We start from the raw sequence: 11,916 nt of genomic DNA on the forward strand, positions 1-11,916 counted from the left end.
AACAACAACAACAGGAAACCAAAGCATTGTGTGGCTTGCAGTATTGTGATGTTACCCCTTATAGTGGCAGTTTATAGTGTCTGTTTATGTTTCATCTAAGAACACATCATTGAATTGATTCAGAATTACTTAAAAGTTTGAGAATTAGTTGCTTCTTCACATTGATATAACCCCTTCAGACCCTATAAGATAATTTTACACTGAATACTCATATGGGAGTTCTGTGGGACCACGGCAGAAATGCATCACCCAGGACTAGCAGTGGTGGCCCACATTGTGGTAGCTTGCTCCAACAGCATCCACTACATCACGTCGTCCTCGTGTTCCTCACTACTAGTGAGGTGGTTGGGTGTGTGACAGTAATGACCTGAAGGAGGAGTTCCCTCACTAAATGCTAGTAATCCAGTTCTATTGGCTTTGAATTCAGTCTTTACTATATTCACAAGAGGAAGTTGTAAAATAATAAAAACTGTTTTGAGTTTTTAACAAAAAAAAAACCCAACCCATGAAACTCAATCATCTTTAAAGAGTAATTAGTGTGGGATTGTTAGAGATGCGGGTGGGGAGGGGGCACTAAAAATAAATCACTCAACATTTCAAAGAACTGCCACTTGATAAGTATGGGTATGCTAATTATCTTTTTTTTAAAAGCTGTTTCTACAGTCCTCAAAATAGTCTCACCACTGAGCCATTTGGTAGCCCCATGATTGATGAAGAAGAGATAGAAATTCCCATCAACAAATGAATGGCTAGAGAAGCTTTGGTATATTCACACAATGGAATACTATGCTTCATTGAAAAATAAAGAACTCATGCAATATTATTCAAAATGGGTGACCCTGGAGGACATTATGCTGAGTGAAGTATCTCAGTCACAAAAGGACAAACACTTCATGGTGCCACTATTGTAAAACAAGACTGACGTTGGGGTTGAGGGGAGACAGAGAAAGATGAGATAAATAATATATACTGCATTGAAACAGATGAGGGAGAAAACTGTTTAAAAGGGATATGTGATTAGGTATTATTGTCATGACAGGAGTTCAGAGCGAAGGCTGCATGGTGGAGTAAACCTGGGGGGAGGAATTGTATAACAATGAAAGAATTTTTCTTTTACTTTTCAAAGAGAAGAGTGAACTGGGCAGGAGGGGTGGGCAGGGAGAAAAGTGCAACAATGAATGAATGGAAATTCAAAGTCTCTAAATTTTCATTGAAATAAAAAAAATTAAATGCCCTATTCAAATAAATTCGAAAAAAAGAATAGGTGGAAATTGTTAACAATTTCAGCTTGCTTGGGTCTATAATCAACACTCTTGGCGGCAGCAGCCAAGAAATCAAAAGACAACCTGCATTAGGAAAGTGCTGTCAGGGTCCTCCCCAGAGTGCTGAAGAGCAAAGATGTCAGTCTAGAGACTAAGGCGTGCCTGATGCAGGTCATGGTCTTTGCAATTACTTGCAATGCATCAGAGAGTTGGACAATGAATGAGGATGACAGAAGAAGAACTGGTACCTTTGAATTGTGGTGCTGGAGAAGAGTATTGAACATATCATGGACTGCCGAAAGAATAAACAGCTATGTCCTGGAGAGGGTAAAACCAACTTGCTCTCTGGAGGCAGAGATCTTGAAGGTCCATCTCACATACTTTGGGCATGTTCCCAGGAGGGATCAATCCTTACAGGAAATCATGCTTGAAAGTGTGGAGGAGAGGACAACACAGGAGAGACAGACCCTGGATAAGATGGATTGACACAGTGACTGACATAATAGGAACAGGTGTATCAGATACAGTGAGATTGGCTCAGAATAGGACAGAATTCAGAGCTATTGTGCGTAGGGTCACTATGAGTCACAGGTAACTTGATGGCACATAACAGTAACAACAGTGTTCCCTTGCTCTGTTCACACAACAGCTTGTTGGTCTAGTTACAGGTTTTGCATAAGCACAATTAAGTGTTCTTGGATTCCTATTTTTCTCAATGTTAGCCATAATTTGTTATGACCTACACTGTCAAATACCTTTGCATAGTCAACAGAGTATAAGTAGATATTCTTATGGTATTTACTTTCAGCCAGTATCCATCCAAAATTGGCAATGATATCTCTGGTGTCATGGCTTCTTCTAAATCCTCCCTGAACTTCTGTAAGTTCCCTATAACTGTACTGTCCTAGATGTTTTTTCATGCTCTTCAGCAGTATTTTTCATGCATTTGATATTAATGATATTGTTCAATAGTTTCTATGTTCTATAGGATTACCTTTCTTGGTAATGGGAACAATTATGCTTCTCTTCCAGCTAGTTGGTCAGACAGCTCTTCTCCAAATTCTCTAGCATAGACTGGTGAGCACATCCAGGGCTGCATCTGTTAGTAGAAACATGTCAGTTGGTATCTCATGGATCCCTGGGGCCTTATTTTTTTGCTTCAACTTCTTCCTTCATTACCATTGGTTCTTGTTCATATGGAACTTCCTGAAAACAAATAAGTCTGTGTTGGAGAGGGTGAAACCAGGTTTATCCTTGGAGGAAGGCTAGGATTTTGAAGCTCCGTCTCACATACTTTGGGCGCATGGCTTGGAGGGACCAATCTTTGGAGAAAGACATCATGGTTGGAAGGGTGGAGGGACAGCGCAGGAGAGGAAGACCCCGTATGAGATGGATTGTTACGGTAGCTGGGGCAATGGGGGAAGGTGTGTTGGGGTCAGTGAGATGGGCTCAGGACAGGACAGAGCTGCTGTACACAGTGTCGCTATGAGTCACAGGCAACTCAACGACACATGACAACAACATTTCCAGTAGAAACTTCAGGGTCTATTTGCACTAGCCTGTTGTTGATTTCATTCACAGCAGCCCCATGTGGGACAGAGCAGACTTGCCTCACGTGGTTTTCTTGGCTGTGATTTTTGTGCAAACAGGTCAAGCAGGACTTTCTTTCACTGCACAATGAAGTGAGCTCCAAAGTCCTACCTTTTGGTTAGGGTCAAGTTGACACAGCTACACTTCAGTTCAGATGGTCCATGTTTCAAGTGTACTGTGACCATTTTATTTACTTCGGTTACTGATATGTGCTGCTGTCAAATAGATTCTGAGCACAGTGACCCTACAAGACAGCGTATGACCGTCCCCATATGGCGTCCGGGGCTGTAATATTTGTGGAACTAGACAGCTCGCTCTTCCTACCACAGAGCAGTTAGAGGGTCCCTACTACCCACCTCTCAGTCAGCAGCCCAATGTTTAGCCCACCTTGCCACTAGGGTTCCTCTATTGCTGGCATATTTGAATTTATTTTGCATTTTCTCTTTGCCATTCCTTTTCTTTCTTTGTCTTTCCTTCTTTGTCTTGTTCCCCCCCAAAACCTTAGTCTTTAATGTGATATCATTGTTCTTTGGCCCTTTAGAGAAATTTTTTTTTTTACTTTATTATTCATTGCAATGAAAATTTACGTAGACTTTGGATTTCCACTCATTCACTGTTGCAATTTTCTCCCCTACAACCCTCCCCCCAGTACACTACCCTCTTGGAAAGTAAAAAAAAAATATTCTTCCATTGTTTTATGATCTCTCCCCTCAAGTCCACTCTGCCATGTAGCCTTCGCTCTAGATTCCTGTCATGACAAAAACACCTAATCACATATCCCTTTTAAGCACTTTTCTCCCTCATCTGTTTCAATGAGGTGTACATTTTTTAACCCATCTTTCTCAGTCTCTCCCCAACCCCGATGTCAGTCCTGTTTTACAACAGTGGCACCATGCAGTGTTTGTCCTTTTGTGACTGAGATACTTCACTCAGCATAATGTCCTCCAGGGTCAGCCATTTTGTATAATATTTCATGAGTTCCTTGTTTATCAATGCAGCATGGTATTCCATTGTGTGACTATGCCAAAGCTTCTCTATCCATTCATTTGTTTATGGGCACTTAGGTTGTTTACAACTCCTTGTTACTGTGAACAAAGCTGCAATAAACATGGGTGTGCATATATCTGCTTGGGTGGCAGCTATGGTCTCTTTGGGGTATATTCCCAGTAGTGGAATTTCTGGGCCAAATGATGTCTCTATTTGCAACTTTTTGAGAAAGCTCCCTAACCGCCTTCCATAGTGTTTGCACCATTTTACACTCCCACCAACAGTGAATAAGGATTCCAGTTTCTCCACAACCTCACCAGCATTTATGCCTTGCTGTTCTGTTAAATTTTTCAATTCTTACTGGGGTGAGATGTTATCTCATAGTTGTTTTGACTTGCATCTCTCTTAGAGCTAGGAATTTTGAACATTTCTTCATGTGCTTGTTAGCCATCTGAAAGTCTTCTTTGGTGAATCATCTGTTCCTATCCTGTGACCATTTTTCTATTGGATTATTTACCTTTATCCTGTTGTGGTGCTCAAGTATTTTATAAATTCTGGATATGTTATTACCAAATAGTTTTCCCTAGTCTATGGCTTCCCTTTTTACCCTGTTGGAGAAACTTTTGCAAGCGCATAGGGATTTGATTCTTAGAATGTCCCATTCAGCTTTTTTATCTTCTCCTGATTGTAGTCCTTCTTTGTCTTGTACTAGATTTTTTTTAAATCCACCTCCCCACTTAGTCAGAAAGAAACCATTCTATTCTCATTCTTTTGAACAGTTTGTACAACAATTTAGTGTTTACTCTCTCAGAGCTTTTAAACTGACAGTTTATATTCCTTTAATCTGACAAATGTTCCTCTTCCATTCGCTAAGGGCTCTTAACTGTCCTGCCTATATCCACTATCTCCCCCTACAGGTCACTCTCTAGAAAATGTCCAACGTGCAAGTTTTGTGTAATGATCGGAGGAGAAGATCCTCAATGAGACGGATCGACAGAGAGACTGCCACCATGGGTTTGAGCACAGCTGAGATTGTCAGGATGATTCAGGACAGGACAAGGTTTCCATCTATTGTTCACAGAGTCGCTGTGACTCAGAGTCAACTCAAAGGCACCTAACAACATATTAGAGGCTGCACTGAAGGCACTGGCAAAATATAAGGCTCCAGGAATTTGTAGAATAACTAACTGAAGTGCTTCAATAAACAGACATAGCCTCAATATGCACCTTTGTCAATGCCAATAAATATAAAAGACAGTTACTTGGTCAACTGACTGGAGGAAATGCATACTATTTAGGAAAAAAAGATGATCAGAGAGAATGTGGACATTATAACATAATATCATTCATGTCGCACATAGTTATAATCTTGCTGAATTTACTTTAAAATGATTGAGTTACTATGTGACATGAAACTGTCAGAAATCCAAATTGGATTTAAAAGCAGTCACAGCATGAGGCATACCATTGATCATGCCACATGGATCTTAGCTGAAAGCAGAGAAGACCTGGAAAATGTTTGGTTGCATTTTATTGGTTATGCAAAGGTATTTGATTTTGTGGCGCATAACAAATTATGGAGAACATTGGGAAGAATGAGATTCCAGACCACTTAATTGTGCTCATGAAAAACCTGTACAATCACCAAAAAGCTGTCATCCAAACAGAACAAGGGTATTATGTATGGTTTAAAATAAAAAAGGTATGTGCCCATATTGAATCCTTCTTCCACACCTACTCAATCTGTATGTTAAGTAGGTAATTCAAGAAGTTGGATTATAAGAAGAATGTGACATCAGGATTGAAGGAAGGGGGAGCTCTGATGGCCTACTGGTGAGAAGCTGTGCTGCAATCCTGAAGGCAGGCAGTTCGAATCCACCATATGCTCTGCTGGAGAAGGAGGAGCACTCTCCTCTTATGCCAGTTGGATGTGCTGAGTAAATGGTACACACACACACACACACACACACACACACACACACCCTACACAAACCACCAAAAACAGAAACAAAAAGGATTGAAGGAAGAGTCATTAACAACCTACAAAGTGCAGATGTCACAATCTTGCTTGAAAAAATGAAAAAGGCTTGAAACATTTATTAAAGAAGCTCAAAGACCATTCTCTTTAGCATGTATTATATATTCACCAAAAGAAAACAAAAATCCTCCCGACTGGACTAATATCATGGAAAATGGAGAAGGAATTGTAGCTGTCAAGGGTTTCATTTTACTTTGGGTCCTTAAACAACATGATCATAGCAGTCAAAAAGTCTAACGCTGTACTGCATTGGGAAAATTTGCTAAGAAGGCAAGCATGTCATTTTAAAGACTAAGGTGCACCTGAATTTAGTCCTTTTTAAAAAATTGTTTCATAAGTAAGTGATAGTTGAACAATAAATAAAGAACATAGAGAAGAATTAATGCCTTTGAACTGCATTGTTGGGGGAAAGTATTAACTACCCCACATATTTTGGACATGTTGCTAGGAGAGGTTATTATTCCTTGAAGAAGGACATCAGGCTTGAAAAAGTAGAGGAACACCAAAGGAGAGAAAGACTCTTAACCAAATAGATTGACACGGTGACTGCAGCAACGGGCTTGAGAGTGTTAAAGATTGTGAGGACGGCACAGATAGGACAGGGTTCAGATCTGTTGTTCACTGGGTTACTATGAGTCATCTTACCCTGACAACACCTAACAACAACAACAACAACATCACATGGACTGTCAAAAGAACATACAAATTTGTCTTACACAAGCTAGACTGCTCCTTTGAAACAAGGATAGTGGGATTTGTCTCAAATATTTTGGTCATTTTGTCAGGAAATACCAGTCTTTGAAGATGAACATCATGCTAGGAAAAGTGGAGGAGGGTCAGCAACACTGAGGAAGATCTTCAACAAGATGGATTGACACATAGACTGAGACAGTGGGCTTGAACACACAAATTGTAAGGATTATGTAGGATCAGTGTTTCCCTCTGTTGTACTCAGGGGTCGCTATGAATTGTAGTAGACTTGACAGAACCTAACAGCAACAATAATACACAAATAAACTCAAAACCTCATGCCATTGAGTTAGAACCAACTCATAGCTCACCCAGAAATGGGCTATCAGAGACTGTAAATTGGATGAGAGGAGGTTGCCCATCTTTCTGTCACAGAGCAGTTGCTGGACTAGAATCTCCTCCCTTTGGGTTGGCAGTGTAACTCCTTACCCACTAGGCCATCAGAGCTCCCTAACACATATGTAAGATTGTACATATCAACCACTGTATACCAGGATTCTTTATAACACAGCAAAATAACTTTAAGTCATAATGTGATTTGCATCACTCATTTTCATCAACAGGGTTAAGTGCGTATGAGTCATAGTTGACTCAATGCCACATAACAACCAAGAGAACACTGCATGGTTTGAAATCAGGGAAGATGTGCATTAAAGTTTCTTTTTTTCATACACAATGTGAAGCATAACAAATTATAGATAGCATTAAGGATAATAAGAAATCCACTTAATTGTGCTTGTATGAAACACAGACCTACACCAAGGAGGTGTTTGAACAGACCAAAGGAACACTGCATGGTTTAAAAATAAAAAGTGATGTATCAGGGTTGTATCCTTTCTCCATACTTATTCAATCTGTATACTGAGCAAACTTTTTGAGAAGCTGCACTCTGTGAAGAGGAATATTGCATTAGGATTGGAGGAAGGCTCTTTGATAACCTGTGTTATGCAGATGACACAATCTTGCTTGCTGAAAGTGAGGAGGACTTAAAGTACTTGCTGCAGAAGAACAAAGAATACAGCCTTCAATATGGACTGCATCTCAATGTCAAGAAAACAAAAATTCTTACAACTGGACCTATAGGCGAAGTCATGATATATGGAAGTTGTTAATAATTTCATCTTACTTGGATCTACAATCAACAGCCTTGGTACCAGCAGTGAGGAGATCAGGAGATATATTGCACTGGGAAAGTCTGAAGTCAGGGAACTTTCCAAATTATTAAGAAGCAATGATATAAATTTGAGGACTAAGGTGTATCTGATTCAGGCCATGGTCTTTCAGATCATGTCTTATGCATCTGAGAGCTGGTCAATGAATAAGGGTGACAGAAGAAGAATTTATACCTTTGAGATGTGGTGTTGGAGAAGAGTGATGAATATCCCATGAAATGCAAAAAGAATAAATATGTCTTGGAACCATTATTGTAGAACGTGTATAAGGTTCCAAGGGGGGAGGGTGGGAGCAGAAAGCTGAGGAGGTGGTATTAATCATAAGGTCACACATTTGATGGGTGGAGGGAAGGAGGGTGAAGAAATCAGAAAGATCAATGTGAAAAATCAATGTATACAAATTTTATAAATCAACCAATATAGAAAGAAAAAGGAGAGGGGAGGCAATAAGGAGACATAAAAAAGGAAATGGGGAAGATCAATTCAATAGCAGAGGTTAGTGGGTGGCAGGGGAGAGGGTGTGAAGTAATGGGAACAGTTCAATGGGAGATTGAAAAGATGGAGTGGTGATAAGCATGGAGCAATGGTAATTAATTATATTAAAAAGAAAGTATATGAATTGTGAGTTTCTGAAGCTGCTGTGCCTTGGTTGACTGTAAGCATGTGAGCCCAGAGTACTGCTTTGAGAACACTCAGTGGGAAGGTAGCTGAAAACAGGTTGCTGGACAAACACACAGATATGTCCTGAGAAAACAGGGTGCATTCATGAGACCTCATTAGACCCAGAAGAACATCAGTGAAGGCTTAATCAATGAGAAACTGAAGTCCTTGAGTTGTTGCTGTTATGTGCCATTGTGTCGCCTGTGACTCATTGTGACTCTATATACAACAGCCCTAAACCCTGCTCTATTCTGTGTCAATCTTATTGTCTCTGACATACCTACCCCCATTATCACAATCACTGAATCAATTCAGCTCATCAAAGGTCTTCCTCTCTTTCTCTGTCCTTCCACACTTCCAAGTATGACATCTCTCTACAAGGACTGGTCCCTCCTTGCAACATGTCCAAAGTATGTCAGATAAAGTTTCAGAATCCTTGACTCCAAGGAGCAGCGTGGTTTAACCCACTTCAGGATGACTCTGTTTTCTTAGCAGTCCATGGTATATTCAATACTCTTCTACAAGACCACTGCTCAAAGGCACTGAGAGCTTGTAGAAAATACAGATTAATGAGAAGCTACTGTCCTTGAGAGCTTTCAGAAAAAAGAGATTAATTTCTTGTGTATTTGTTAAGATTTTGTGGGTAAATCATTATAGATCTCTAACTATATTGAAAACAGTTTTTGAAAGAGATAATTGTTTGCTATGTAGTAAGAAAATAATAGAATGTTTGTGTTTTCTATATATACTGAGAATTATAAACCTCAGAACCTTGGCTTTTGCCTTGGTCACCTGTGCCTCACTTTTTCTCTTTTGTCTATTTTTTCCTCAGCTGTTCCATGTCCTCAGATCCCGCTGGTAAAACAGCAACAATGAACGAATTTCTAAAACACAAAGTGCATGAATGAAACTTGATGTACATGAATGTATATGGAAACAAAAAAAAACATTTTAAAAATTAAAAAAATATGTCTTGGAGAGAGTACAGCCAGTGCTCCTTGGAGGCAAAGATGATAAAGCTTCATCTTACGTACTTTAGACATGTTGTTAGAAGAGGGTATTCCTTGGAATGGAACTTCATGCTTGAGAAGGTGAAGGTTAATGAAAGAGAAGAAGCCCTCAACCCGATGGATTGACACAGTGACTGTTGCAATGGGATCAAGTGTGTCAGGAAGTGTAGGATGGCACAGAATAGGACAGGGTTCAAATCTGTTGTTCATAGTGTCACTATGAATCATATTCAATGTAATGACACCTAACAATAACAACATTCCTTGGAAATGTGAAAGGTCTGCAAAGGAGTGAAAGATCCTCAACAAGATGGTTTGACACAATGACTGCTGCAAAGCATGTCAAGTATGTCAGAGATGATGAATATGGTCTAGAACAGGCTTTATATATGTTGTTCATAGGGTTTCTATACATTGTACTTGACTCAATGGCACTTAACAACAATCAGTCTGTATGCTAAGCAAAAAATTTGAGATGTTGGACTCTGCATAGATGAATGTGGTATCAGTATTGGAGGAAGCCTCATCAAGCACCTGCGCTATGCAGATGATACAACCTGGCTTCCTGAAAGTGAAGAGGACTTGAAGAACTTGCTGCAAAGATCAAAGATTATAGCCATTAATGTGGTTTACATCTCAACTTCAAGAAAACAAAAATAGAGCTAGAGATCCAAGATGGCGGCGGAGGCAGAGACAGTGTGGTGAGCTGCGGGAGCAGCGAACCACTTAAAGCAGGGCCATTATGGCCTTCCACAGACTTCGGCTTATTGATAATTGAACACTTAAACAGTTGATGACTGGCCCTCAGTGAAGATCGAGACTCAACAACAGGAATTCAAGGATTTCCAAGGAGAAATGGGTGAGTTTTGTGGCTCCCAACCCCCCATCCCCACCCCTCGCCCCCGCAGAGCCAGTGTTGTGCCGCACAGCCGCTGCAGTTCCATGAGGCTTCCACAGCCAGATCGAATGGATTCCCTCACCCAGGATGGATGCTGGGCACCGGCCCTCCTCAAGACTGGTACAGCGAAGCCACCACACTGCCACAAGGTGGACTTGTTCTGGAGAGAATTCTTGGAGCTGCCCAATCTGTGGGCTGCAATGTTGATGGCCGTCACCCTCATGACATCATAGAAGACATCAACAGTGGTGCTGTGAAATGCCCAGCTAGCTAAGGAACTACAGATGAAAATATTTCAATAAAGGATCATTTGTTAACCAATGGGGGAAAAAAACAACAGTGACTATAACAATGGGCCCAAGCCTGTCAGAGGCAAGGAGGATGGCACAGGATAGGGCAGGGTTTAGATCTGTTGTTTAAAGGTTCGCCATGAGTCATAGGTGACTTGATGGCACCTAACAACAATAGCTAATAACACCACTCATCTGTTATTGTGTCATACTGTGGTGACTTGCTTATTGTCATGATTCTGGAAACAGTATCACTGGTATTTCACCCCGGAATGACTGTCCACCTTCTGAAATAACAGGCCTTCAAAAGTGTATTGAGTCACATTAGAACAGTATTCAATGTCAGAAGATGATCTTCAAAGGCTGAGGAAGGGAACCTTCTTCCTATTGAGTCAGAACTGACTCATACCTGACCCTTCAGTGGGCTTTCAGAGGCTGTCAATCTCCTGCAGAGAAGCTGGTCTGTAAGTCACACAGCAGGTGATTGCCTGTCTTTATCCCCAAGAGCAGCTGGTAGATTAGAATTGCCTTCCTTTGGATTGCCAGGGCAGCTCCTTACTACTAAGCCCCCAAAGCCCCAAAAGTAGAAAGGTACTCAAAGTGACACTGGGTGAAAGTTGCCTCCTCTAAGAAGAATCTATTTTAGACACAGAAATAGTAAAGTATCCACTCATTGAAGGGCCTTCTCCAACTGATATGGCAATACAAAATTATGAGAAGCTGTAAAGATCTAGTAATAATTGGAATGTTCAATGTATGAAGTATGCATCTAGGAAGATCAACAGTTGCTAAAGATGAAACAGAACACATAAAGATCAACATACTAGGCATTTGTGAGTTGAGATGATCTGGTGTTGACTATTCTGAATCAGGCAATCGCATGATCTAATGGGCTGGGAATGACAACTTCAAGAGGAATGGTGCTGTGTAGTGTTTACAAGTTCATTGTTTTTAAAATATTGCATAATAGTCCATTGTGTGGGTGTACCACAGTTTCTATCCATTCATTTGGGTGTTTGGGGTTGTTGGTTTGTGGGTGTTTGTTTTTATATTGTGATTTCAACAAAAGTTTACAGAAAGGTTGGGCTTTCATTCACTCATTGCTGCACATTTTCCTCTCTCTTTTTCCTTTCCTTCTCTCCTAGTCCACTTGCACCTCTTGTTCCAGATTGTGGTCAAACATGTAATGCCTAATCATATATTCCTCTTAGTGTTCATTATCTATCCACTCTTTTCCTATTGGCCACATCCTGTCAGTC

The sequence above is a fragment of the Elephantulus edwardii genome, unplaced genomic scaffold (genome assembly GCF_000299155.1).
Source record: "Elephantulus edwardii isolate Elephantulus edwardi_28Jun2011 unplaced genomic scaffold, EleEdw1.0 scaffold00185, whole genome shotgun sequence".
NCBI classification, from domain to species: Eukaryota; Metazoa; Chordata; class Mammalia; order Macroscelidea; family Macroscelididae; genus Elephantulus; species Elephantulus edwardii.